The following is a 26388-nucleotide window of genomic DNA, read 5'->3' on the forward strand; positions in this document are numbered from 1 at the left end:
TGGAGAATGGTCCATGTTCTGATGAGAAGAACGTATATTTTGTGGAATATCTTTTTTTCACCTCTTTACCTGGAGTCTGTAAGAATCCTTTCATATTAGGTGATTCTCTAGAAGACAGCAGATATTTGATTTGTAACTTTTTATCCATTCTGCCAAAGTATATCTTTTAAATGGAGTATTTAATCTCAAGATGCAAGGTACTGTTCAGTTATGTTGATTGTTACAGGTACTTGGTTTTCTTTATTGTATTATTGTTGATAAGTCCTATAAGTTTTATGGTTTCTAGAGGTTCTATTCTGGTGCATATCAACCTTTTGATTCAAGATTAATAACTCCTTTTAGTATTTCTTGTAGGGTTGGTCTGGTAGTGACACATTCCCTCAGCATTTGCTTCTCTGAAAAAGACTCCTTCATTTGTAAAACTTAGTCTTGCTGGATAAAAAATGATTGGCTGACAGTTATTCTGTTTGAAGGGGCTAAAGATAGGACTCCAATCCCTTCTGGCTTGTAAGGTTTCTGCGGAGAAGTCTGCTGTTAGTCTGGTATGTTTTCCCCTGTAGGTTACCTGATACTTTTGTCTCACTACTCTTAGAATTCTCTCCTTCATGTTTACGTTAGATAGCCTGATGGCTGTATGCCTTGATGATGTCCTTTTTGCAGTGAATCTCCCAGGAATTATTTATGCTTCTTGCATTTGGTTACCTAAATCTCCAGCAAGGCCAGGGAAATTTTTCTCACCTATTTTCTCAAATAAGTTTCCCAAATTTTTTGCTTTCTCTTCTCCCTCAGTAACACCATTGATTCTAAGGCTTGACTATTTTATATAATCTCATATTTCTTGGAGACTTTGTTCATTTCTTTTAATTCTTTATTTTTGTCTGGGTTAATTTGAAAGGCTTATCTTCAGGCTCTGAAATTCTTTTTTCTACTTGTTCTAGTTTAGCGTTAAAACTTCCTACTACATTTTGCAATTTCCTAAGTGTATCTTTTATTTCCAGAAGTTTGGATTGGTTTTTCTTCAGAATATCTGTCTCTTTAGAAAATTTTTTGTTCATACCATGAATTGTTTTTTCAATTTCTTTATGCTGGTTTTTACCTCTGTCTAGTATTTCCTTGAATAGCTTTAATAATCCACCTTTTGAATTCTTTATCTGGTATTTCAAAGATTTCATCTTGGTTTGGATCCATTGCAGAAGAGCTAGTGTGATCTTTTGGGGTTGTTATAGAACCTTGTTTTGTCTTATTGCCAGAATTATTATTATTATTTTTTGAGATGGAGTTTTGTTCTTGTCACCCAGGCTGGAGTGCAATGGCACGATCTTGGCTCACTGCAACCTCTGCCTCCTGGATTCAAGGGATTCTCCTGCCTCAGCCTTGCGAGTAGCTGGGCTTACAGTGCCCACCACCATGCACAGCTAATTTTTGTATTTTTAATAGAGACGGGGTTTCACCATGTTGGCCAGGCTGATCTCGAACTTCCTACCTCAGGCGATCCATCTGCCGCAGCCTCCCAAAGTGCTGGGATTACAGGCATGAGCCACCATACCTGGCTGCCAGAATTATTTTTCTAGTTTCCTCTAATTTGGGTAAGCTATTCTAATTATTCTTGAATTTATTTTTGATTTGACTTAAAAAATTTTTTTCTCCCTTGAGGATGTGACTTTATAGTTTATTGTAGCCTAATTCAACTCTTGGTGCTTTCAGGGGTAAAGACTGTGTATGGGCCGGGCGCGGTGGCTCAAGCCTGTAATCCCAGCACTTTGGGAGGCCGAGGCGGGCGGATCACGAGGTCAGAAGATCGAGACCATCCTGGCTAACACGGTGAAACCCCATCTCTACTAAAAATACAAAAAATTAGCCGGGCGTGTTGGCAGGCGCCTGTAGTCCCAGCTACTCGGGACAGGCAGGAGAATGGCGTGAACCCGGGAGGCGGAACTTGCAGTGAGCCGAGATCGCGCCACTGCACTCCAGCCTGGGGGACAGAGAAAGACTCCATCTCAAAAAAAAAAAAAAAAAAAAAGACTGTGTATGACTTCCTTGGTTATAGAGAGTCTTTGTATGACAGCTTTCTCAGATGCTGGTTGTAGTGGCATAGTGCTTGGTTTGTGAGCAGGTTCATTGTCTCCTGTGGGGTTGGAATTGCAGAGGTCTCTTAAAGCTTATCTCATTCCCCAGTGTTGTGCACTTTTTAATTACTTAATTTTTTTCTGCAGTATTTTATTTACTGAGTTGAACAACTTGGGCTTCAGGCCAGTAGGAGAGATGTCCATGGATAAAAATCAGTTGTGGCTAAAGCAGGTTGGTAAATGCAATGCTCAGTGGTGGGCAGAGGTCCCAGCCTTGGTAGAAGCAGCTGGGGCAGCTCTCAGTGAAATGCACTGAGGTCTTTTCAAGGGAAAGGGAAGAAGCCATCTCAGCTTCCCTGCTAGGCCAGCAGGAAAGTGATCCACCTTCCAATTACACTCCTGACCCAGAGTTCCAGCTATTCAGATCAGGCACCTCTTTTCATCTGCAGGAATGTTGATGTTCAACATAGAAAGGGATTGTGACTGTACCCCTCATCCAAGCTTGAACCTAGGGGACATGCATTCTCTATGGATGCAGTTACTCTGAAGTATTCCAGAAAGGCTGTCTACAGGTACATCCATGCTGAGCTCCCATGGGGGAAGCCTCAGCTAGGTCGATAGTGGATGAAGAGGAAAAGAAATCACCTTCTCCAAGACCCTTCATGAGCACCAAGGCTGACTGGCTGTTGGGGTAGAGCCACAAACGTTTTCTGCTGAGCCAAGCACTGCAACTGTGCCTGTGCTAAAAGAAACTTCCCAGAAATGGGAAGTTCTGGGACTCAAGGCCTGCCATCTTGATTCTTTTGTTTCATGGAGTGCTCCCTTGATGTCATGCACTTCTTCTTCCCTTAGGAGTAGAAATCCCTGAAGTCCAGACTACTGTGAATGCAACTCTTATCTGGGTCTAGCTGCCTAGTGGAGCTGCCACACTCCAGGGTGGTGCTGGGGGATGTCTCCAAGGGATCCAGTGATGTGACCTGTCCTCAAGTATCCCAGCAGTGGGTACCAGCACTAGTTCTGTTGGGGATGGCATGGGAGTGCTATGAGATTCCTTGGTCATGAAAAGCCTTAGTGTGTTGGTTTTCTCAAGTACTGGTTGTAGTAATAGATGAACTGGTCACATGGGCAGACTCAAGATCTCTTGGTTAGCCAGGGTGTTGCAGGCAATAGTGATTGCTGAGGTCACAGATGAGTTTTCTCCTTCCTGCGTGCTGTGTTCTTCTGCCTGAAGATGCTAATCTCCTATGTCAGTTGGCCTCCAACCAGAAGGTGGTGCTTGCAAAAGAGCATCAGCCGTGGTGGTGGTAGGATTTCTGCTTTGCCTTATGTACCCAGGGGAGGTACTCTGGTGTCTCAGGCAATTGGTGGGGTTATAGAGCTCCCAAAAGTTTCTGTTCTTTGTATTAAGCTATGAGGGTAGGATTGAGGGGCAAAGCCAGGTGAGGGCTGGGTCAGGCAAGTCTGTGCTCTAGCTCTCCATATGTGGGCAAAAGTAGAGGTCCCAGTGGACATCTGAAGGCAGTTCTCTGGCTGCTGGGGTATATTCAAGGAAAAAGCACAGCTGCTTCTGCTACACCGAAGAGTCTGCATGGAGAGTGAGGAGTAAGTAGCAGGTAGCAGCAAGCCCTACTCAGCTTTCATGCACTTGGCAAGGCAGGCCTCATAGCCACAGTATACCACTAGCAGCAGCTAGCTGGGTTCCAGACAGTTGGCACTCAGAACTCAAAACTGCCCCAGGCCATTAGCCTTTGCATGGCCTTCAGGCCACATTTCTCTTGGTATCCCTACACAGCAGGGGCACCGAACCCCTGTGCTCTCTTATGGCTGCAGCACACTTCCCACTTGCCCCTCAGTTCTGGCCAAGGGAGCTTGTTCCCACTCATATCGTGAATCTCAGTTGAGCTTATCTCAACCTGTGATTGCTGTCTGAGTTAGCTGGCTGACTTCCACAAGGTCCCCTGTGAGGCAGGATCAGCAATGGCTTCCCTCTGTCCTTGCTGGAGACTGGGAGTACACTGAAAGCATGTCCAGTGCTACTCCTTCTCATATACTCCCCATGGCTCACTGAATCAGCTTTAGTGCTGGGTAGGGTTGAGGGCTTCCCTTGTGGCCTGGATTGCCAGGTTCCCCAGTAGGAGTGTATATCCTAGAAGCAGTTTATTCTCCTCTCACACTCTGGGGACTTAGAGTTTTCCACCTGCCTCATAGTAAGTTCCTGTGTTTCTTCCTGAAAAAAAAAATTCACAGTGTGAATCTCTCCACACTATTTTGTCTTTCCAAGTGGTAGAGGCATGCTCACAGTGCCTCCAATCCACTATCTTGGGGATTAAAAAAAACTGGTTTTATTGGGTACCTTTGGGGTGAGAGTTAGCGTACAATTTAGGGACATTACTCTTGGAACCAGACAGACCTTGGTCAGACTCCTGGCTCAGCCATTTTCTGGTTGTATGGACTACAGCAAATTTAAAACTTTAAGTCTCGATTTCCTCATCTGCAAAACTAAAATAATGGTGGTCACACATACCCATAAGATTATTTTGAGACTTAAATAAGATAATGCATACAAAGCATTTAGCACAAAGTTTGACTCAGCAGGTGCTATTTGGTGTTCGTGCCATTATTAGCTTTGTATTAAAGAGGTATATATTGTCCTGTCTTCTAGGAGCTTACAGTCCAGTAGGGCCATAAGATACATATTGAGGAAAGAAAGGGGAATGTCAGCCTGCTGTGATGTGTTGGGAGAGACTTTCTTGAGGAGTTGGGATTGGGGCCACTGTGTTGTAGAATGCCAGGGAACACCATTTACATCATCTTTGAGAATGGGTCCCTCTGGAGTAGTGCAGTTGCGCTGCTTAGAATTTTGAATGTGACCATGAAAGATGTGTAGAATTTGGATAGATGGAAGAAGGAGGGATTTGGGTTTGGGTTTGGTAGGAATAAACAAGATTCTTTCAGAGGATGGTGAGACCTCTCAGCTGGCCAGAGAGCTTTTTGCATTAAGCAGAGGTAGTCAGGCTGTGTGTCTTGAGGTGGCTCCAGGGCTTTGCTTCTTTCTGATCACTAAAAGGTGGATGGAAAGAACCTTCTGGTGAAATGGGTACAGGTCAGGGTGAAATGCCTTTGATCTCTTCACATTGTCTTCCTTGAGTCTCCTCAAGGGCCGGGATTGCTACATTTCCAAAAGGGCACTTTTCCGTGAATAGCCTTTTAGCCTGGTTAAGTAAACCAAAGAGCTCACTTGCTTTTTCTGCCATTTCTTTTTCTTTAACATTACGTGTAACTCATTTTGTTAAATACTACATTTACTCAATATGTGGAGTGATCAATATGTTGTATGTGTGACCCTGTACCCTGGTTCTAATTTGTGTGGCCTTACATTTCTTTTGAGCTTCTTTATGCACTTTTTTCTTTCCTTTTCTTACCTCTGTAGAATTTATTCTGCTCTTTAAGGACTCTCAAAGGCATAGTAGATCATGGCATAAATTAGGTGGCAAGAAAGGATTTTCTTTATCATTAGGCTTCTATTCTTTTAAAGCTGTGTCTTTGGTAGATTTTAATAGTGAGGATGTAAATAAAGCCATATGGACCAAAAGTGAATAGCATATTTAATTATCTTGTAAATAACTTTAGCTTAGTGAATCTCCGATGTTATTTTAAAAACACAGTATTTTATTGGGTATTTAGTATTATATGATACTCTAAAGCAGAAGTCACCAAACTTTTACTCTAAAGGGCCAGATAGCAAAGATTTTATGCTTGCAGGCCGATTCTCTGTTGTAGATACTCAGTTCTGCCATGGTAGTATGAAAGCAGCCATAGAAAGTATACAAACTGATGGATGTGGTTATTTTGCATTAAAACTTTATTTAAAGCAATAGACAGTAGGTCAGATTTGGTTCTCTGGAGTAGTTTGCTGACCCTTGCCCTCAAGGAAAGAGAAAGAGATTTTGTTGGGTTGGGAAGGTAAATGGAAAATTACAGAAATTACAAAATTTCCAGATAATGAACTCTACGAAAAACTAAAAAAAAAACTTATATCTCCTATTGTTTGAATTAGATTTCATGTTTGATAGGGATTTGTAAATAAGTCCCAAATACCTTTATCGATAGTTCTTCCTTTTTAAAATCTAAGGCCTTGGTTCACAACAAGCCTCTCTTTATTAATCAACCATTTATTGTTTTCTTTGCACCAGACACTGTGTAGGTCATTGGAAATTTACAAATAACTTAGACACGCATTTTTCCTTTAAGGAGCCACAGTCTAGACTGTGTACTCTTTTTTGCCAGATGTGGACTCATGCCTTGGACCACACGAAATATTTGGTCTAAAGTAGCAAGAAACCTGCATTGGAAAAGGGACTTTTTTGAGGGTACACTCATCTTTTTTTCTCTTTCTACTGTATGTGTGTTTGGACTGCTATATTTTTGTTTCTCTTGATTTTTGTATGGTTAGAGAAAGTCTGCTAGAATTTATAAATGGTGAGAATATTTTGATAACTTAGTTGCCAAAATTCCTAGTCTTGATTCCAGAGGTTGTGTTTTCCTGCCCTTTAAAATTTTCACTTAGTCACCTTAATTCAGTTTTTGAATTTCTTTGAGTTCTGCCTATCAAATTATAAACAAGTACCACCAAATTGCAGAAGGTTATATCTTAATAGTATTGAAATAGGCAGTTATAAAAAATTGTGTCACCTAAGTCTAACAGCTCTTGTAGAATGTTTTCCTTCAGACCTAAGCCATTCTGGCCCTTGCATATTGGGTGGGTCTGTGATCTGTTTCTACTCACAACACTTCTGACACAAATGGCTGGATTTTTTCCACACCAACAACCAATTCTTCGATTCCGACACTATCCAGAGTTAGCACAGACCCCACAGGTTATGGGCTTAGACCCACAAGACTCTTCTCCATTTTAGATGCCAGTTTTAAGTCCAGGTCTCCTATACTTCTGACCAAGAGATGATAAATCTTGAGTTTCTATGAGCCCCACTCTTTGGGTTCAGTAATTCTCTATAAAGGCTCACAGAACTCACGAAGTCACTTTACTTCCTATTACTGGTTTGTTATAGAAGTTACAACCCAGGAACAGCCAAATGGAAGACATGCACAGGACAAGGTATAGAGGAAGGGCATGCCCTCTCTAGATGCCCACCCTCCTAGCACCTTCATGTGTTCACCAATCCAGAAGCTCTTTGAACTCTGTAACTTAGGGGTTTTATGGCGTTTCCATTACATAGTCATGGTTGACTACATCACTGGTCATTGGTGATTAGTTCAATCTCCATCCCTTCTTCCCTCCCCAGAAATGGGGCAGGGGCTGAAAGTTCATTCCTCAAATTTCATGGTTGGTTCCCCTGGCCACCACCAGCCCTCATCCTGAAGCTCTCTAGGGGCCCACCAAGAGTCATCACATTTGTCTAAACTCAAGTATGATTGAAAATGGGCTTATAATGAACAAGAGACACTCTTCTCATTCCTATCGCCCAGGAGATTCCAAAGGTTTTAGAAACTCTGTGCTAGGAACTGGGGATGAAGAACTTATTTTTATTTTTTTAAGACAGAGTCTCACTCTGTCACCCAGGCTGGAGTGCAGTGGATCAATCTCAGCTCATTGCAACCTCCGCCTTTCCGGTTAAAGCGATTCTCATGCCTCAGCCTCCTGAGTAGCTGGGATTACAGGTGTACGTCACCACGTCTGACTAATTTTTGTATTTTTAGTAGAGATGGGGTTTCACCATGTTGGCCAGGCTGGTCTTAAACTCCTGACTCCAATTATGTCCAGAGTTGGTTCCTTCCAGTGGGTTCTTGGTGTCAGTGACTTCAAGAATGAAGCCACAGACCTTTGTGGGAGTGTTACAGCTCTCAAAGGTGGCATGGACCCAAAGAGTGAGCAGCAGCAAGATTTATTGTGAAGAGCGAAAGAACAAAGCTTCCACAGCGTGGAAGGGGACCCGAGTGGGTTGCTGCTGTTGGCTGGGGGTGGCCAACTTTTATTCCCTTATTTGTCCCTGCCTATGTCCTGCTGATTGGTCCATTTTACAGAGTGCTGATTGGTCCATTTTACAGAGTGCTGATTGGTGCATTTACAATCCTTTAGACACAGAGTGCTGATTGGTGCGTTTTTACAGAGTGCTGATTGATGCATTTACAATCTTTTAGCTAGACACAGAGCGCTGATTGGTGCGTTTACAATTCTCTACCTAGACAGAAAAGTTTTCCAAGTCCCCACTCAACCCAGGAAGTTCAGCTGGCTTCACCTCTTACAAGTGATCTGCCTGCCTGGGCCTCCCAAAGTGCTGGGATTACAGGCATGAGCCACAATGCCTGGCCTTATATTTCTTATTATATCATAAAATCACAATGGAGTTGGATGGGGGTGAGAGAGGGCAGTGTATGAATGAGAGAGGCTCTAAAGTCCAAATGAGGGCAGAATGTGGACTTCTCTGGCCCTGAGGAGTGGGTTGGGTTGAGTACTGTGGGGTGATTTGATTGGACAGGTTCTGATGAGTCTGGTAGTGGGTATCTCAGGAGCCATGAGGACATTTAAACGTGACAGTGTCACAGAAAAGATAGAAGATTGTTCCCTAACTTGGGTAGTGGCATGAGAAAGTGGGTCTGTTTTTGGGAATAAGGTAGGTTTGGATTGTGGTTTTTGAGGGTGCCAAGAAATTTCTTTATAAGGTTTCAAATGTACATAGATATAGAAGGAAGAATGGTGCCATTCTAAAGTTTTTTTGAAGTGAAAAACAAAAATAATATATTTTAAAGATACAAATAATTTCCATAAACATGTAACAATCCATAGAGAAGAGTGTAATCTCCTTCTGGTGACATTAATTGAAATACTTTATGCCAGATTGGATGAAATCTATGTTTAAATTACTGGTGTTAGTATTTTGGTATTTTCCCTTCAGTAAGATAATCTTGGTAACCTTGATTTCTTGCTTTTTCTGTCCTGATTACCTTGAAATTAATATCTTGAAATAGAAAAACTGTGGTTCTTGCTTTGGTAGCACATATACTAAAACTAGAACAATAAAGAAGTTAACATGGCCCCTGTGCAAGGATGACATGCAAATTTATGAAATATTTCATATTTTTTAAAACAAAATTATGGCATGTATATTTTTAAAACTTTGTATTATGCAAAACTTCTTGAGAACAAATAATTATGGGAACTTTTAAATACATGCAAAAAGAGAATAGGATAATAAACTTCCCATCTACATTTTATTTATTTATTTAATTTTTGAGGTGGAGTCTCGCTCTGGCGCCCAGGCCAGACTGCAGTGGTATGATCTTGGCTCATTGCAACCTCCGCCTCCTGGGTTCAAGCAATTCTCCCTGCCTCAGCCTCCTGAGTAGCTGGGATTACAGGCATGTGCCACCATCCCTGGCTAATTTTTGTATTTTTAGTAGAGATGGGGTTTCACATGTTTGCCAGGCTGGTCTCGAACTCCTGACCTCAAGGGCTCCACCCACTTCAGCCTCCCAAAGTGCTGGGATTACAGGCGTGAGTCACCGCGCCTGGCTGGTTTTTAAGACATGAAATTTCAGAATGTTTGTTTTCAAGAAAGAAAGCCCAATTGCCCCAATGCTGGATTTGAGTACAGAGCATGAGGCACAGGAGAATAACATGGTGGGACATTACTGGCACCATTGCCAACGCAGCCCACACGTAGCAACAGCACATTTTGTTGGTTTTGCCAGTGTTGATGCTCAGATCCCTCTGTGGCCACCAATAGCCAGGACCTGTGTCAAAGGTGGCTGCCTCAATTAAGACACAAACCAAAAATTCTAATTATATACTAGTTTCTGTAGTATCAGCCACGTGTACAACAGGTACTCAGGTGTCATTTGCTTTTTCTTCTACCACAAGAGTGGCCTTGGACTCGTGTGTCCGTTGGGTGATGGTTGAGGTTGCTCTGAGCCAGTCACCTACCCTGGTCCACTCAATGGAAGCTGTGTATGCCCACATGGTGCTGTATGGACACCAGTTTGTGTTTTTTTTTTCTCAAAACATTGGTGTTTTTGGATTTGCTTTCAGAATGCAACCTGTGTGGCAGAGAACCCAAGAATGTATAGCTTCTACCTCATTGCCTCTTTCTCAGGGATATCCAAGCCTCACTGCCTTGAGAAATTAAGAGACAGTTCCAGCAGGTACTGTCTTACTTGATGACTATAAATTCTATAATCATTGCTAATAATAGAGTGTTTTGTTCAAGCTGCTTAAATTTATTTATTTTTTCCTCTCGGCAAGTCTAACATCATCATCCTCAAAAGCGTGGTTGCCTGTGAATTTCCTTTTGGATAGATGTAACACTATTTAATTTCGTCCATCCATTCATCTATCCAAGCATCCAGTAAACATTTATCGAGTACCTACTATGTGCTGAGTACTCTTCTAGATGCTGGAGGGACAATGATTAATAAGATAATCTTTCTTTACGGAGTTCATATTCGGTGAGAGAGGAAAGTTGGACATTAAAACAGTAATGTGGTGAGCTGAGTGCAGCTATAAAGTTATGTACAACTTATCAGGAGAACAGTTATCTAAGGCATCCAGTTCACAGAAGGGAGGAGAGAACACCATGTAGGCAAGGGGAATTTCACTATTATTGCCATATATCCAAGGCCAAGAGTGGTGAGAGAATGGGCTAGGTGCTCTGTGACAGAGTTTGAACTTCAGTTTGCTGGTGAGGTGTGGGGAATTCTGTGAACGGGATTCAAACTGTTGAGTGGCATGATTATATTTGTGTTCTAGAAGAAATCCTCTAGTGGCTCTGTGCAATATGGTTTTCAGGGAGTGAGGACTGGAGACAGTAGATAAGTGAGAATGCTGAGGGGCCTAATGATTCGTTCATGCATTTCATTTAGTAAACATTTATTGAGCCCTTACTATGGACCATGCCCTGTTATAGTCATTTGGAATTTATTTTCACATAGATAAACAAAAGAGATAAATAGTAGTAGCTTTTTTGGGATAAATAGATACCAAATAAATCACAGTGTTTGCTTTGATCATGACAAACTTTTGAATACATGTTTTCTAGAGGAATATATTGATTTGGTGGTATTTTTATTTCGGATTTGGATCAGTCAGCACTAACATAAAAAATGGCCTCTTTCATGGTGCAAATTAGTAAGGCTTTAGTTTCAGCTCTTGAATTTTTCCAAGACTCATTATTCCAGTCTGTAGATTATTCTGAGCCTTAGACTCTCATTTTCTGCTCATTAGCACCTCAAAGAATGGAGAGGAAGGAAGAGAGAGAAACTTCACTCTGACTTGCCACTTGTTAGAAGATTTGGTAAAGAAGGTGATGAAATTAATATTTAGTTTTCAAAATCAGGTTACAGATTGTTTTTGAGCTTGTTCTTGCCTGCAGTTCTTGCTTTCTCTCAACCGTAGCCAACTTGCTGTCTGGATATATCTGAGTATATTTGCCTCATGCACAATGAAGGGTAGGATTAACCTTGGAAATTTGGTGTGGGCAAATAGCCCAAGAATTAATACATTTAATAATACATTTAATTATTTTACCAATCACACTGGTTATTTACAGTGTCAAAGCAGTTACCTTGGTATGATACAAGGACATGGAATTAATTTTGTTGTTTATAATCTTTGTGTGTGTGTGGGGTGGGTGGTGAGGATAGAATCTTGCTCTGTCGCCCAGGCTGGAGTGCAGTGGCTCAATCTTGGCTCACTGCAACCTCCACCTCACAGATTCAAGTGATCCTCCTGCCTCAGCCTCCCAGGTAGCTGGAATTACAGGTGTCTGCCACCACACCTGGCTAACTTTTTGTATTTTTAGTAGAGATGGGGTTTCACCATGTTGGTGAAACTCCTGACCTCAAGTGATCCATCTACCATAGCCTCCCAAAGTGCTGGGATTACAGGCCTGAGCCACCATGCCTGGCCTGTTGTTTGTAATCTGATATCTTGCTACTTGAACTTTGTTAGAATAGTTTAGGAGTAGGAACTTTAAAATGAAAACAAACACCCCCCAGGACATTGAAGAAATAACTGTACCCACTTCATAGGGTTGTCAGGAGGGTTAAATGAGTTAATATAAGCAAAGACTAAGGTCCAGCACATAGTAAATATCATATAAACACTGGTCATTTTTATTGATTTTACTTTGAAAGTCAATTAGAATTTGCATGAAAGTAACAAGCAATAGGTGAAAATCACGATAGTACTAGATAATACAAGACATCACGAGGCCGGCTGTGGTGGCTCATACCTATAATCCTAGCACTTTGGGAGGCTGAGGTGGGCGTATCACCTGAGGTCAGGAGTTCAAGACCAGCCTGGCCAACAACGTGGTGAAACCCCATCTCTACAAAAATACAAAAATTAGCCGGGCATGATGGTGGATGCCTGTAATCTCAGCTACTTGGGAGCCTGAGGTGGGAGAATCATTAGAACCCGGGAGGCCGAGATCGCACCATTGCACTCCAGCCTGGGTGACAGAGTGAGACTCCGTCTCAAAAAACAAGACAAAACAAAACAAAAAAAATCACGACAGACTAGATAACACTCTATGATGTCACCTTTTACTTCACTAACAACACATTTAATGTACAGACTATATACATTTTTAAATGCTCTGGTTCAAGGAAAGTTAAAAGTGTTTATAGTTGGCTAGGCTTGGTGGCTCACGCCTGTAATCCCAGCACTTTGGGAGGCCGAGGCAGGCGGATTATGAGGTCAGGAGATCAAGACCATCCGGGCTAACATGGTGAAACCCCATCTCTACTAAAAATAAAAAAAAATTAGCCAGGCGTGGTGGCGGGTGCCTGTAGTCCCAGCTACTTGGGAGGCTGAGGCGGCAGAATGGCGTGAACCCAGGAGGCAGAGCTTGCAGTGAGCCGAGATCACGTCACTGCACTCCAGCCTGGGCGACAGAGCGAGACTCCATCTCAAAAAAAAAAAAGTGTTTATAGGTCTACATTTGAAAAATACTAGTTATGAACTGAGGAACAGGCAAATCCAGCATTTGGGCCACAACTTTTCTTTGATAGTTCCCCAGATAATAGGCTGAAGAGCATATGCAGAGATATAAAAGTCAGTGAATAAGTGGATAGCTGAATCTGTTGAACGCTATGCTCACAGTTTCTAGTTCAAGACAAATGAAACATTAACATAAGTTGTTCTGAATTTTCTAAGTGGAGAGTTCTACCCTTCCTTAAGTTAAAAGATTTATAACCTTTTAAATAGCAATATATATTCTGCAATTCAGCAGCTTTTCTTTCTGTGATTTTGAAGACTATCTTTTGAAGATGCAGAATTTAGAATTCCTACTTGGGGTCATTTCTTCAATTCAGTGAGCCATTCATGAGATTCAACCAATGGAGACATTAAACACAATGAGTGTGAGGAACTGAAAGTACTTTGTTTTTTGGTTGCAGTGACTTCTAATTGAAGCAAACCAGCTATACATGTGGATGGTCATGACTTTATAATTACAATTAAAATATTTTCAGTAGAAGACTGAGGCCTCAGGGAAAAGCATCGTATTAAATAGAGAATAATCACCAGATGCGATTATGGGCCCCTTTTCCTAGTGGGTAATGATTTCTTTGCCTCTAGCTGTGAGTTGGCAAATGGACTCTGTCATTATGGGTATCTATTGGAAGAAAGAAAAGGAAGGAACAGAACTATGAGAGAAATAGTTCATGAGAAAAAGATCTTGAGCAGATAGGCAAGTAGAAGTAAAAATCCTCACTGTTTGAGGCCTCCAGACCTTGTTGAACCATGTTACTATTGTAGCATTACATCTGCAATGTGTCTGCAGGTGTTCTGGATGTTTTGAGACCCATTTGATGTAGAAGCATTTCTTGATGTCCTCAAGTTGATAAATGTTGGATTTGGCATCATTATTGTCTCTACAACAGGAGAGTAAAGGCTGGAGAGTATTGAAAGGCTAATGTTTCTTTTGGTGATGCCTGCCTTAGTTAAAACAGCTACTATTAGGTGATAGAAATGAAGGTATTTAGCGTAGACAAGAGTTTTATTATGTTTTTTCTTTTAAATGTGGATTTCTCTACTTTTTTTTTTTTTTTGAGATGAAGTCTCGCTCTGTTGCCCAGGCTGGAGTGCAGTGGAGCGATCTCAGCTCACTGCAGCCTCCGCCTCCCGGGTTCAAGCAATTCTGCCTCAGCCTCCTGAGTAGCTGAGGTTACAGGCAGGTGCCACCACGCCCGGCTGATTTTTCTATATTTTTAGTAGAGACGGAGTTTCACCATGTTGGCCAGGCTGGTCTCAATCTCCTGACCTTGTGATCCACCTGCCTTGGCCTCCCAAAGTGCTGAGATTATAGGCATGAGCCACCGCACCAGGCCTTTTTTTTAATTTTTATTTTATTTTAAGAACAGGGTGTTGCTCTGTCACCTAGGCTGGAGTGCAATGGCATGATCATAGCTCACTGCAGCCTGCAACTCCTGGGCTCAAACAATCCTTTCACCCCAGCCTCTCAAAGTGTAGCAGCTGGGACTATAGGCACAGACCACCACACCCAGCAAATTTTTACCATTTTTTTGTAAAGATGGGGAGGCTTCTCTTTGTTGCCCAGGCTGATCTTGAATTCATGGCCTCAAGCGATCTTCCTGTGTCGGCCTCCAAAAGTGCTGAGATTACAGACATGAGCCACCACACCTGGCCTCTACTTAACAGGCACTACCAAGAAAGTAGGAATGACTGCCCTAAGGGGAATTAGCTTTCACTCCTTACTGATGGGGATTTCCTGCCTCCACTGCTAGAGAAACCCACATTTCCATGTTTTACATTCAGTACTCACCAAGCATTTCCAAGTGCCTGGCACTGTGCTTGTCTCATCCATAGATACTCTGCCAGTAGAAAATGGAATGGTTTTAATTGAGAAGACATGAGGAAGACTTCCATTTCTTAATTGGCGTCTATAAGCAGACTTCAGAAGAATCTTTCAGCTTCTCATTGGTTTAAAAATTGATACTGTTTATTATGTGTTTTGCATAACTTTAAATCTTCTTTTAGTCATATTGTATTGTTTGCTTTTTTGAGATGGGGGGGTCTTGCTGTGTTGCCCAGGCTGGCCTTGAACTCCTGGGCTCAAGCTATCCTCCTGCCTCAGCCTCCCAAGAAGCTGGGGATACAGGCATGTGGCATAGTCAGATTGTTTTGCAAAAGTGTTAGCTGCTTGAGATTTTAGGCAGATTGGAAGCTGTCGATCACTTCTTTTCTCCAAAGTGTAAAATGGAATAATTGCTGGAAGTGGATGTCAATTTGTTTTTATTCTAGACACTATGAAACATGACTAATGATGTTAAGAATACTTGAGTCAGCATGTGTAAAGGAAAAAGCAATGAGTTGTTTCTGCCCAGTGATCAGAGCCAATTAAGCAGGGGAAGGCAAGCTAATGTTGGTGTGGGCCGCAGCAATGAAGATTTTGTCTGTCTTGTTCTGTGTGTGTAGGACTCATGATAATTAGAAGAGGGCATGCAGTATCAGCAGAATACAGTTTAGGAATGAAGAATCAGGAGACACTGAGTTTCCTGCCTAGGAAAATTTGCTGTGTGAGACTAGCCACTGGTGTTGAACTATGTGCTAGGAAGCATTTTACTCTGTTGTTATACATTATGAACTAATCTGTTTAAGATTTTTCTGGTGGCAATTGCCTAGTTTAAAAAAACAAACAGATTTTAAAACATTGCAAAAGTGAAGTATTGCAAAAATAATAATACTTTCCTAGATGCACTCTGAACTTCCTGAAATTAGTTGTGATTAGACAGCTCACTGCCCTTTCACATGTGCTCTTTTGAGATCTCATTATTTGGTTCTATAATGATTGATATTACTAATATATGTTAGTAAATTCGTTGCCAAGCTTCTCTTAAGCCTCTGGAATATGGCTATTATTGACATTACCTGGTAAGTTTTTTGAAATATTTTTTTCTAGACATATATATGTACACACACACACACACACACACATATATATATATATTTTTGAGACAGGGTCTCAGTCTGTCACCCAGGCTGGAGTACAGTGGCACAGTCTTGGCTCATTGCAACCTCCACCTCTTGGGCTCAAGTGATCCTCCCACCTCAGCCTCCCAAGTAGCTACAACTACAGGCACATGCCAACAAGCCAGGCTATTTTCATATTTTTTTGTAGAGATGGGGATTTGCCATATTGCTCAGGCTGGTCTCCAACTTTCGGGCTCAAGCAATCTGCCTGCTTCAGCCTCCCAAAGTGGTGGGATTACAAGCGTGAGCCACTGCACCCTGCCTAGATTTGTTATATATGTTTTAAAAACAACTAGGCAACTCTTTAAAAAGTCACACTTTTTGGCTTTTTAAAAATTTTTATTTTCGCTACAGTCTCGCTCTGTCAGCCCAGGCTGGAGTTCAGAGGTGTGATCTCAGCTCATTGCCACCTCTGCCTCCTGGGTTCAAGTGATTCTCCTGCCTCAGCCTTCCCAGTAGCTGGGATTATGGGCATGGACACCACCACCTGTAATCAGCCTGGCTAATTTTTGAATTTTTAGTAGAGATGGGGTTTCATCATGTTGGCCAGGCTGGTCTTGAACTCCTGACCTCAAGTGATCCACCTGCCTTGGCCTCCCAAAGTGCTGGAATTACAGGTGTGAGCCACTGTGCCCAGCCACTTTGTGGCTTTTAATGTTTGTGTGTTTTCAAGCTTGTAAAAGAACTTTAAAGTTGGTTGCGTGATTTGATTTGAAAGCTAAAATAAATCAAATGGTTTCCTTCATAAGAGATAGTTAACTAATTTAAAGGTAGCTATTTGTACTCTACAAGAAATAGTATTTTTCAATAATGTTCACTAATTATTCACAGATATTTCACTAATAATCCACTAATGTGGATTATTATATGTTCTATATATGTCATCTTTCCAGGCAACGTTGATAATTACACTGCTATACTTGGATGTTGATCCCAACCTGGACAGTCAAAGGATAAAAGGGCACTGGGCTGTCTATCCTAGGATATGGGGGTGATAATGAACGGGCTAGACAATAGCTGACAGGAGCCCTAAGGACCTTCTGACGTAGAGCCTCAGATTTTTTATCTTTTCCTTCTGTCACAGTTGTCTAGATGGTATCGAGCTCTTGCAGAAGATGATGGGTTGAGGTTGGTCTGGAATTTGACTTCCTTCTTCAGTGGCCTTGTCAGCAATAGTTACTGTTCAATGTGATAGCCACTAGCCACATGCGGCTGTTTGAATTTAATAAATTAACGACAGTGAGATATAATTAAAACAATATTTAAATTACAAATTCCTTAGTTGCACTAGCCATATTGCCGGGGCTCAGAAAACTGCATATGGCTAGTGATGAGCATAGCAGTACAAGTTCTACTGGACACTGACATCTATAGAGACGTGGTGGATTGTCCAAGGTCACATGGCTAGTCAGTGCAAACCAAGTGTTTGGACTAGTTTAGCAGTTATTCTTTTATGTCATGCAGGCTTTCAGTTTTGGGTATTACAACTTGAACTAAAAAATTTGTCCCTGGCATGCCACATTCTTCTTCCAAACTGTGAGAAACTCAATGACAGAGTTAGAAATTAGTTATTACTACATAATTTTAGTTTTACAAATATCTGCAATTCATCTTAGGCTGTTTTTTTGTGTGTATGCGTGTGTGTGTGTGTGTGTGTGTGTGTGTATCACATGTGGTATGGTGGGAGTTTGCCACCTGTGCCATACATTGCTAACCTGGTATATATGATATGCACACTGTAGATATATATGGGATCTAGAATTGCAGGTTATTGCAGTTGGACAGGACTTTCGAAGGTATCTAGCTTAACCTTGTACATATGTATAATACTCCTGACAAGGTTTTTGATAGTGAGAGCCCTGCCTTATAAAAGAGTTCTCTTCTTTCCACAACTTCAAATTGATCTTGGAATTTTCTTTGTATCAAGCAAAAATGTTCCTTCCTATAATTTCTATACATTGTTCCCAGTTGGCTCAGAGGAAAACATTTATTCCCTCTGACATATGCAGCCTTTCCAATATTTGAAGTCTGTTTTCCTGTCATTCTTATGTCTTTTCTCCTATAGGATAAGCAGACCTACTTCCTTCAGCTTCTCCTTATGTGACATGTTTTGCAAACTGCTCACCACCCTGCTTGCTTCTTCCTGGACCGACTCCAGGGGATGGCTCAGATCTGTGTAACTGAACATTTTGCCTTTCATGTGAATGGATGTCATGCTAGATACATTTGGAAAATCTGAATAAGTCTTTCTTGAGGCAAAAAATGGCTACCAGTATCCACGTGTAGGAAATATATTTATTTAGTTTTCTTTGGTAAGAGGAAATGTAGTTGTCTGTAATAAATGTGTTATTTTTATAATCAGAAACTATTATACCATTTTAATAAAAGTAATACCCCTCTTTATAATTACTGGATTGGGTAGAGTTTAGGTCTAGTGGATGGGGGAAAAAAAAACAACCGTGTTCCTGATCTTCCTCCCTCCTTTTTTCCCTCCCTTCATTCCATCCATTGAGTAATCTTTGTGTGCCTGTTATATGTCACTAACTATGGCACTAGGGTCACAATGTTGAAGAAGAGAGTGGTTTCTTTCACGGTGAGAGGCATGAAATGAGTGATTTAATTATTCTGGCAGTGGGAAGGATGCAGTAGAACTCTGTTCAGATCTCCACAATAACTTATGAATTGCGTGATCCTCAGTAGGTCTTTCATTCTATTCTTGTTTTTGAATTTCTGAAATGGCAATGATACTTGGAGTAGCTTCCTTGTAGGATTGTTGTAAGACTTAGAAATAAAATTATAGGTGAGATTTCTATAAAGATCATGGTTAGGCCATGCGTGGTGGCTCACACCTGTAATCCCAGCACTTTGGGAGGCCGAGGCAGGCAGATCACTTGAGGTTGGGAGTTCGAGACCAGCCTGACTAACATGGAGAAACCCCATCTCTACTAAAAATACAAAATTAGCTGGGCATGGTGGTGCGTGCCTGTAATCCCAGCTACTCGGGAGGCTGAGGCAGGAGAATCGCTTGAATTTGGGAGGCAGAGTTTGCAGTGAGCCGAGATCGTACCATTGTACTCCAGCCTGGGCAACAAGAATGAAACTCCATCTCAAAAATAAAAAAAAAAAAAAAATCATGGTTAAGTTTTTAGGTTGGGCATGGTGGCTCATGCCTGTAATCCCAGCATTTTGGGAGGCTGAGGTGGGATGATCACTTGAAGCCAGGAGTTTGAGACCAATTTTGGCAACATAACAAGACCTGCTCTACAATTTTTTTTTTTTTTTTTTTTTAATTAGCTGTAGTCCTAGCTACTTGAGTGGCTGAGGCAGGAGGATCGCTTGAACCCGGGAGTTGGAGGCTGCAGTGAGCTGTGATTGCACCATGTACTCCAGCCTGGGCAACAGAGTGAAACCCCATCTCTTAAAGAAAAAAGAAAAAAAAGATCATGATTATTGTTGCTATTGTTATTGATGAATAATACTTTCTTGGGGAGGTAGTGTGGCTGATCTTCCATGCTAAGTTCCCTTTTCTTTTTCACCTATTTCTGCCTTATGCAATTCTTTTGCCATTTTCTTATGAAATTTTTCTAACATACAGAAAAGTTGAAAGAGTGTTAAGTGAGCACCCACATAACACCACTTAGTTTCTACCATTTACATTTTACTTGCTTTATCACATATCTCTCCATCCCTCTGTCATTAGCCAGTGTTTACAAACTTGTATTTACAGAGAAAGATGCATGATAGTTATTTTCCCTGGGAAATGGAGCCCTTCCCACTATGATTTTGTTCATCTTCTCAGCAGTGATAATGATGGTTATGATGATGACACAGTAGCCAGCAGAAAGCAGCACACTATTAACTCATTCAGTCGTCTAACAACACTAGAAGAGAAGTGCTAAAGTGCTAAAATTAATTTCTATTTTACAGAAGAGGAAACTGAGGCACAGAGAGGTTAAATCATCTACCCAATATTACACAGTTCCTGAGGGGCTAAGTCAGAAATCTGGTAATCACTTGAGTAAGCCTTGTTTGTTTGCTTGCTTTTAATCTGTAAAATCAGTGAAAAAAGTAAGACACCATTTAGGAATAGGAAAAATAACTACTGCAGCTCTTTGTGATTCAGGTTGGTTTAATGACTACTGTGTGGCAACGGTACCAAGTGCTGGGTTTGTGCAGGTGGTTAAGTCAGGGTCTCTCCTCTCAAGCCAGTCTAATAGACAGAACCACTATGAGTTGTTGGATGGATGTTTTAATATAAATAACCTTACTGAAATTGTTGGAAATGAAGGGTTTCAGTAGGCCGGGCATGGTGGCTCACGCCTGTAATCCCAGCACTTTGGGAGGCCGAGGCGGGTGGATCACAAGGTCAGGAGATCGAGATCATCCTGGCTAACACGGTGAAACCCTGTCTCTACTAAAAAATACAAAAATTAGCTGGGCGCTGTGGCGGGCGCCTGTAGTCCCAGCTACTCGGGAGGCTGAGGCAGGAAAATGGCGTGAACCCGGGAGGCGGAGCTTGCAGTGAGCCGAGATCCTGCCACTGCTCTCCATCCTGGGCAACAGAGCGAGACTCTGTCTCAAAAAAAAAAAAAAAAAGAAATGAAAGGTTTCAGTAAAGGAGAGTTACCTATCTAATTGTACTTGAAACATATACACATTAACAGTTACTATTTTAGGGTTTCTGTGAGAAGATTAATTATTCCAGCAAGTGAGTACTACCTATTTGGAAATGTCTTACTGTTTATAAGTAAATACGTTACTTATTTCCTTTTGCCTTAGCAGAGAAAAATAATTTGGGGAGAAATACACCCAGGAAACCTTAAAATATATTCCGATTAATGGTAAGTCTTAGACTATTTATGGTAAGGTGTATCTAATTACATTTCACAAGGCACTTTAAAAAATATTGTCGCCTCAAGTTTTTTCCCTTTATTTCTCTCCATGATTTTGTCTAAATTTACCAGCACATCACAAAAAAATGAAAATTAAAACCCTACTGGGGACTAGGAGCTCGCTGAATTGGCTTACATCATTGTGACCATGGACATATTTCTGTGCGTTGCTGTCCCCAAGCCCATGTGCTGTAAGAATATGCATTGTCGGGATGGCGGTGCAAGGAGAAACATCCTGGAGAGGATGTACAGGATACAGAAACAAGTGACTGCTGTGACACCATTAGTCAACATTGGTTGAGTGACAGAGTAAATAAGGCATCTTCTGTTACAAATGATTGACACCGCTGAAAATTTAGAAACATCTTGCTCCAATAGCAGCATTATCTTCTTTGGACTATGCAAATCTTTTTAAATTAAAAATTCAACTTAAAAGAAACTATTTTTAATTGACTCTCATTGTGGCCATTCCTTGATCAATATCTCTGTGAATAAGATTGTTAACTGAACAATGCATCTTCTGGCAGAAATAGAGATAATGACAGTTTTGTTTTCACTTACTTTTCTTGTTACAAAACTTAAAAAATAACATTAATTTTAAAAGTCTTTTTGTTATACATAAGTTACATTTTGGGACCTTCTTTAATGATTGCTCATATAGTATTGTTCGCTTTTTGAATCAGTGTTCTGCCTAAGCATTTACAAGTCACTCTTAGCATTCCTCGAAAGTTGCTGTTATAAATGATAATTTTACATAGAGGATGGAGGAAATGAGAAAATTGCATTTGTCTTCCTATTGAGGTAAGATATAAGCAAGTGGAAAGGTGGTTTCCAGCCAGGGAATGAAGCCTGTAGTTCATGCCGTTATGTGTTGACTTGTGCACTTGGATGGCTCCTAGGATCATGGGGGTCCTTGTGACTTCCATATGTCACAGATCTTGCATGCAGTTTCTGTGCCTTGCCCTCCTCCCAGTCTCTTCTGCCCTGTGGTTATTTCTCTACTGCCACTGAGGGGTGGCACTCAAGCTTTTCCTTATATGAGATTCATCCCCTTCAGGGTGTGCGGACTCCATGTGAAAAAGCTGAGCAGGTTTATTTTGACAGCACTACCTGGAGGGCTTGCCCCATTTCTTTCCAGGAAAATTTAAAATTATTCTGCTTTTTTTTTTTTTTTAAGACTGTCTACTTCATTTTATAAGCCACAACGTTATAAATCCATCTAAATTTAATAGTAGAATTATAACATTGCTTTCAAAATTTCTCACTGGGTCACAGAATTACAGAGCTGAAAGAGACCGTCACCAAAAGCAAAACCATCCTGGGAAAATAAATATCATGTTTTAATCTTTTTTTTTTGAGATGGAGTTTTGCTCTTGTCATCCAGGCTGGAGTGCAGTGGCACGATCTCGGCTCATTGCAACCACTGGCTCCCGGGTTCAAGCGATTCTCCTGTCTCAGGGTTCAAGCGATTCTCCTGTCTCAGCCTCCCGAGTAGCTGGGATTATAGGCACCCACCACCACGCCCAGCTAATTTTTGTATTTTTAGTAGAGATGGGGTTTCACCATGTTGGCCAGGCTGGTCTCGAACTGCTGACCTCAAGTGATCCGCCCACCTCGGCCTCCCAAAGTGCTAGGATTACAGGCGTGGGCCACCACGCCTGGCCATGTTTTAATCTTAAGGTAGTTTCACTCACTCATGGTAACTTCGTTTTTTTTTTGTATTAACAACCTTTTCTGTCAGTAGAAACTACTTTTAAAACTGCCGCAGAATAATAATGGAGCCACAGCATCCTTAGAGATGGGCATTTTTCACTCCGTTCAGAGATGCGGAAATGGGCTCAGAGAGGACAAGGGGCTCACCCAATATTGAATGGCTATTTAATGGCAGAGTGGGGATGAGAACTTGTCTTCTGATTGCCAGTCCAGTGTCTTCTGTAACACATGGGGCCATTTATTTTAAGCCATCTTGGCCCCAGCTGATTAACAATTTTCATGTACAACCTAGCTCATGAGAGTGGCATCATGGAGGAGGTTGTCATTCAGCAAACACTTATTGAGGGGGGATACCAAGATGAAGATGATGAGACACTGTCCTGCCATCAGGGGGCTAACACTCCAGAAAAGGGTTTGCAGGCATATTTACAGCTAAGTGCCGCAAAGAATTAAGCATTCTTAAAGTTCTTTCTAGCTCAGTCATTTGAACTTCTTTTCCCAAAAAAAAACCCTTTATTTCCCCAACTCCACAAAAGCAAGTCCCACTTGGTTAAGCCCTCATACAAGGGGAAGTGCTGGTGTCTACCAAGGGGGCCTTGCAGGCTGTTGGGCTAATTGTGGTCCCAGTCCCCTTTCAAGAGGGCATCTTCAAGCAGGTGGTCAGAATAAAATTCTTGATGGTTTTGGTAAATGGCAGCAAGTAGAGCATGGGAGACAAGCAGTCAATAGGAATGGGGACATCTGGTGCATGGGGTGCGGCAGATAGGGAGTCTGAAGTGGTAGAGGGTAAGCAATGAAAGTTGTGGCCGTAGCTGCCAAACAAAGGGTGTTTTTACATGCACTTTTGCCACTGGTTATTTAAGGAATCTGCCATCGCAGTGCCTGTGAAGAGGCCATTATTTGACACATGAGGGTTTTCAGTCAAGTGAATAGCGTGGTATTCACAGGGCTGCTTAGAGAAGTGCTGTTATCTGGATAAAGGATGGTGGTGTCTGGATTAACTCTAGTATAGTTTCTTCCTTGGGACATCATCTCTTTTCCACTAATGGACTCCTAGGCATTCCATCACTCAGCTTAATTTTCTCGGAGAATACATGAAATGTGAAATCTTAATTTTAAACATCTAAAATTGGGCAAATAAGCTTTTTAACATATACATAGATTTAAAATACATTTAGGTTTATTTTCATTCAAATAGCACATGCTTTCTGTGTTTGTGTGTGCATGTGCATGCAGTGAGGGGAGATATTGACATCTTTTCTGGATTATCATTTAATATTGATGTTATTTAGTGCAAATTTGGAGGATTTAAGAATATCAGAGGGGAGAAGATTACATTTTCTAAAGAATTAGAAAAGGGGCCATATCTCTGAATGTTGGGTTACTGCAAAAGAGGAACAACTGGGTAAAGAACGATTTAAAAATTAATGAACAAGGTAATTTTATATTTTTCTGATATGGGTGTAATTTTGTACTTCCTATAGTAAGACCTAGTGATGTCATGTCTAGGACCTCTTCCACCAAGAGCTCTCAACTAGGGATAATTCATTTGTTTGTATTCAGAATTCACAACTATGATAAGCCTTTTTGATGACCAGTGGCAAGGGAACATCATCAGTCATGAAAACTCACAAATAGAGAAATCAGCAAGTATATTAAAGTAATGGATATTTCTCTTATCCTCCAAAGGTCTCACATACAGGTGTGTCGTGAATGTCCTTGATTCTAGTTAATCCATTTCTTGTGTAAAGTGCTTACAGTGATAAATCAATGTGGGTTTTAATTACCAACTAGCCTGTTAGTGGGTGGGAAGAAGTTTGTTTTCCAAAGCTTGGTGTTAGCAAGTCCTGTTTATGTGATAATCATATGCAGAGGACACAAGCTAGCTATATTCTGGCCATGGGAATAGAAGATTTAGATCAGACGACTGTCTTCTTTATATCAGACACTGTGCCGTGTGAAGTGTGACATGAACAAGCCCTTCCAGAATCATGCAAATTATTGCTCCCCATGAGAAGACTTTTATGAGTAAATAATGTAACTGAGGATATGAGCCCTAAGAGCTGGTCTGGGGTATTGATGAGAAGCATTAGCAAGGAGAGGCTCACCTCATGGGGTGCTGCAGGGAAGGTGGCTTTTGAAGATGATAATTGAGGGTTCAAATTCTAACTCTTATCAATGTTGTTGGGACAAGTTAAATTGTTATAAACCTCTTTGAGTCTTGGTTTCCTTATCTATAACAAGGGAATCATGGTCCTTTCCTCGTGGAGTTAAATGTGATAAGGTAAGTGCCTTGCCACTTCTGGTTTACAGCAGATTTCAAAAACATCCCCCTTTTCTTCCCCACTCACAGATGGTTCAAAAAAGGAAGAGCTATTATGAACTGGTGTGTGGAGAGAAGGCATCTGGAAGGATACCTTTTGATACTTATGTAAGCGATCCAGGATGCACAGCCTTTTGTGGCTAGAAAAAGGCCTTAGGCCCCTGGTTTTGCAGGTGTAATACAGATGGTAGGGGCTGCACAGCTACTATGACAGTCATTCCAAGTGTTTCTGCTCAGGATTCTGGACTTGCCATTGTCTGGCTCTGCCAGAATGTGGTTGTCTACCTGCCCAGGTGAGGATGCAACCCTTGCATTAGAGAAGACTCTCAACAGCCATGGTCTCTTTGACTGGGGAAGCTAATAGGAGACCCGAAATGTTCTAAGTCTGTTGTGGATGGTTTATGTTTGGTGGCTGGATATGAGGCAGATTTCAGGGAATGGTTGCAAATTGGTCGAGTTTGGCAAAAATATCAGAGGCATTGAAACCAGATAGCAAACTAAGCCTTAAGGCATTCAGAAAATAAAACAGGCTGACTTCTGAGAAGTGAAAAATGTAAGTTTTGTTTAACTTATTTAATTCAAAAATGATGCTAATGAATGTGGAGGGATGATTTGGATAGAACCTGTTCTGTGTGGGGCCTTCATGTAATCCCTAGAGAACGTTTTATATATATATAACAAATTATGCCTGGAGGAAATTTTATTTCCAATTTCGGTTGCTTTACTGATATGTTAAGGGAATTAAAAAATATTTAGCTCGGCCTTTCAGAGAGCTGTTATTACTGTTTGAACTATGACTGTTATTTTAATTCTCATTAGATGACTAGTATCTTTTGAGCTGTTGTTAGCTAGGCTGTGTGCTAAAAAGTTTTTATATACATCCTCTTATTTAATCTTCACAACATTTATAGGAGGTAGATACTACATTATGTGTTTTTACAGCCAAGGATGAGGTGCAGGGAATCTGATAATTCGCTCCAAATCACACAGCTAGTAGATGGTGGAGCTAGCCCAGGCGTGTCTGTCTTGAGAAGTGCTGTACCATCCACCTTACAATTACATCTATAGGTATTGTCTGACTTCCAGAATCCATGCAGTACATCTGTGCAGCTTCCGTTTCTGTCCTTAGCCTCAATTCCTTTCTGTCTTTAGTTGTCTATCTTTACCTTAAAATCTCCGTGTAAATCATGCTAACCTAGCACAATCCGTGGTGCACCCACTTGGCATTTTCAGGGAAAAGGGATAAGGCCTATAAAGAAAAGTCCACACCCAGCACCTGGTTCTCCCTGTGCCCATTCTGACTGCTTTATCTTCGGTGCTTTAGATGAATGTGCATCTTCCTGGATGCTTTTCCTTCCTGCGTGATTTGGAAGAATTAGAATC

At 41.2% G+C, this 26388-nt stretch overlaps 1 protein-coding gene and 1 pseudogene across 12 annotated transcripts in view; both read left to right on the forward strand.

Moving 5' to 3' along the window:
• Positions 1–26388, forward strand: part of CARMIL1 (capping protein regulator and myosin 1 linker 1) — a 346067-nt gene that overhangs the window by 97237 nt on the left and 222442 nt on the right. The gene's annotated exons all lie outside the window — the stretch shown is intronic.
• LOC115836446 lies at positions 9068–9167 on the forward strand (annotated as a pseudogene).

This window comes from Nomascus leucogenys, chromosome 8 (genome assembly GCF_006542625.1).
Source record: "Nomascus leucogenys isolate Asia chromosome 8, Asia_NLE_v1, whole genome shotgun sequence".
Lineage (NCBI taxonomy): Eukaryota > Metazoa > Chordata > Mammalia > Primates > Hylobatidae > Nomascus > Nomascus leucogenys.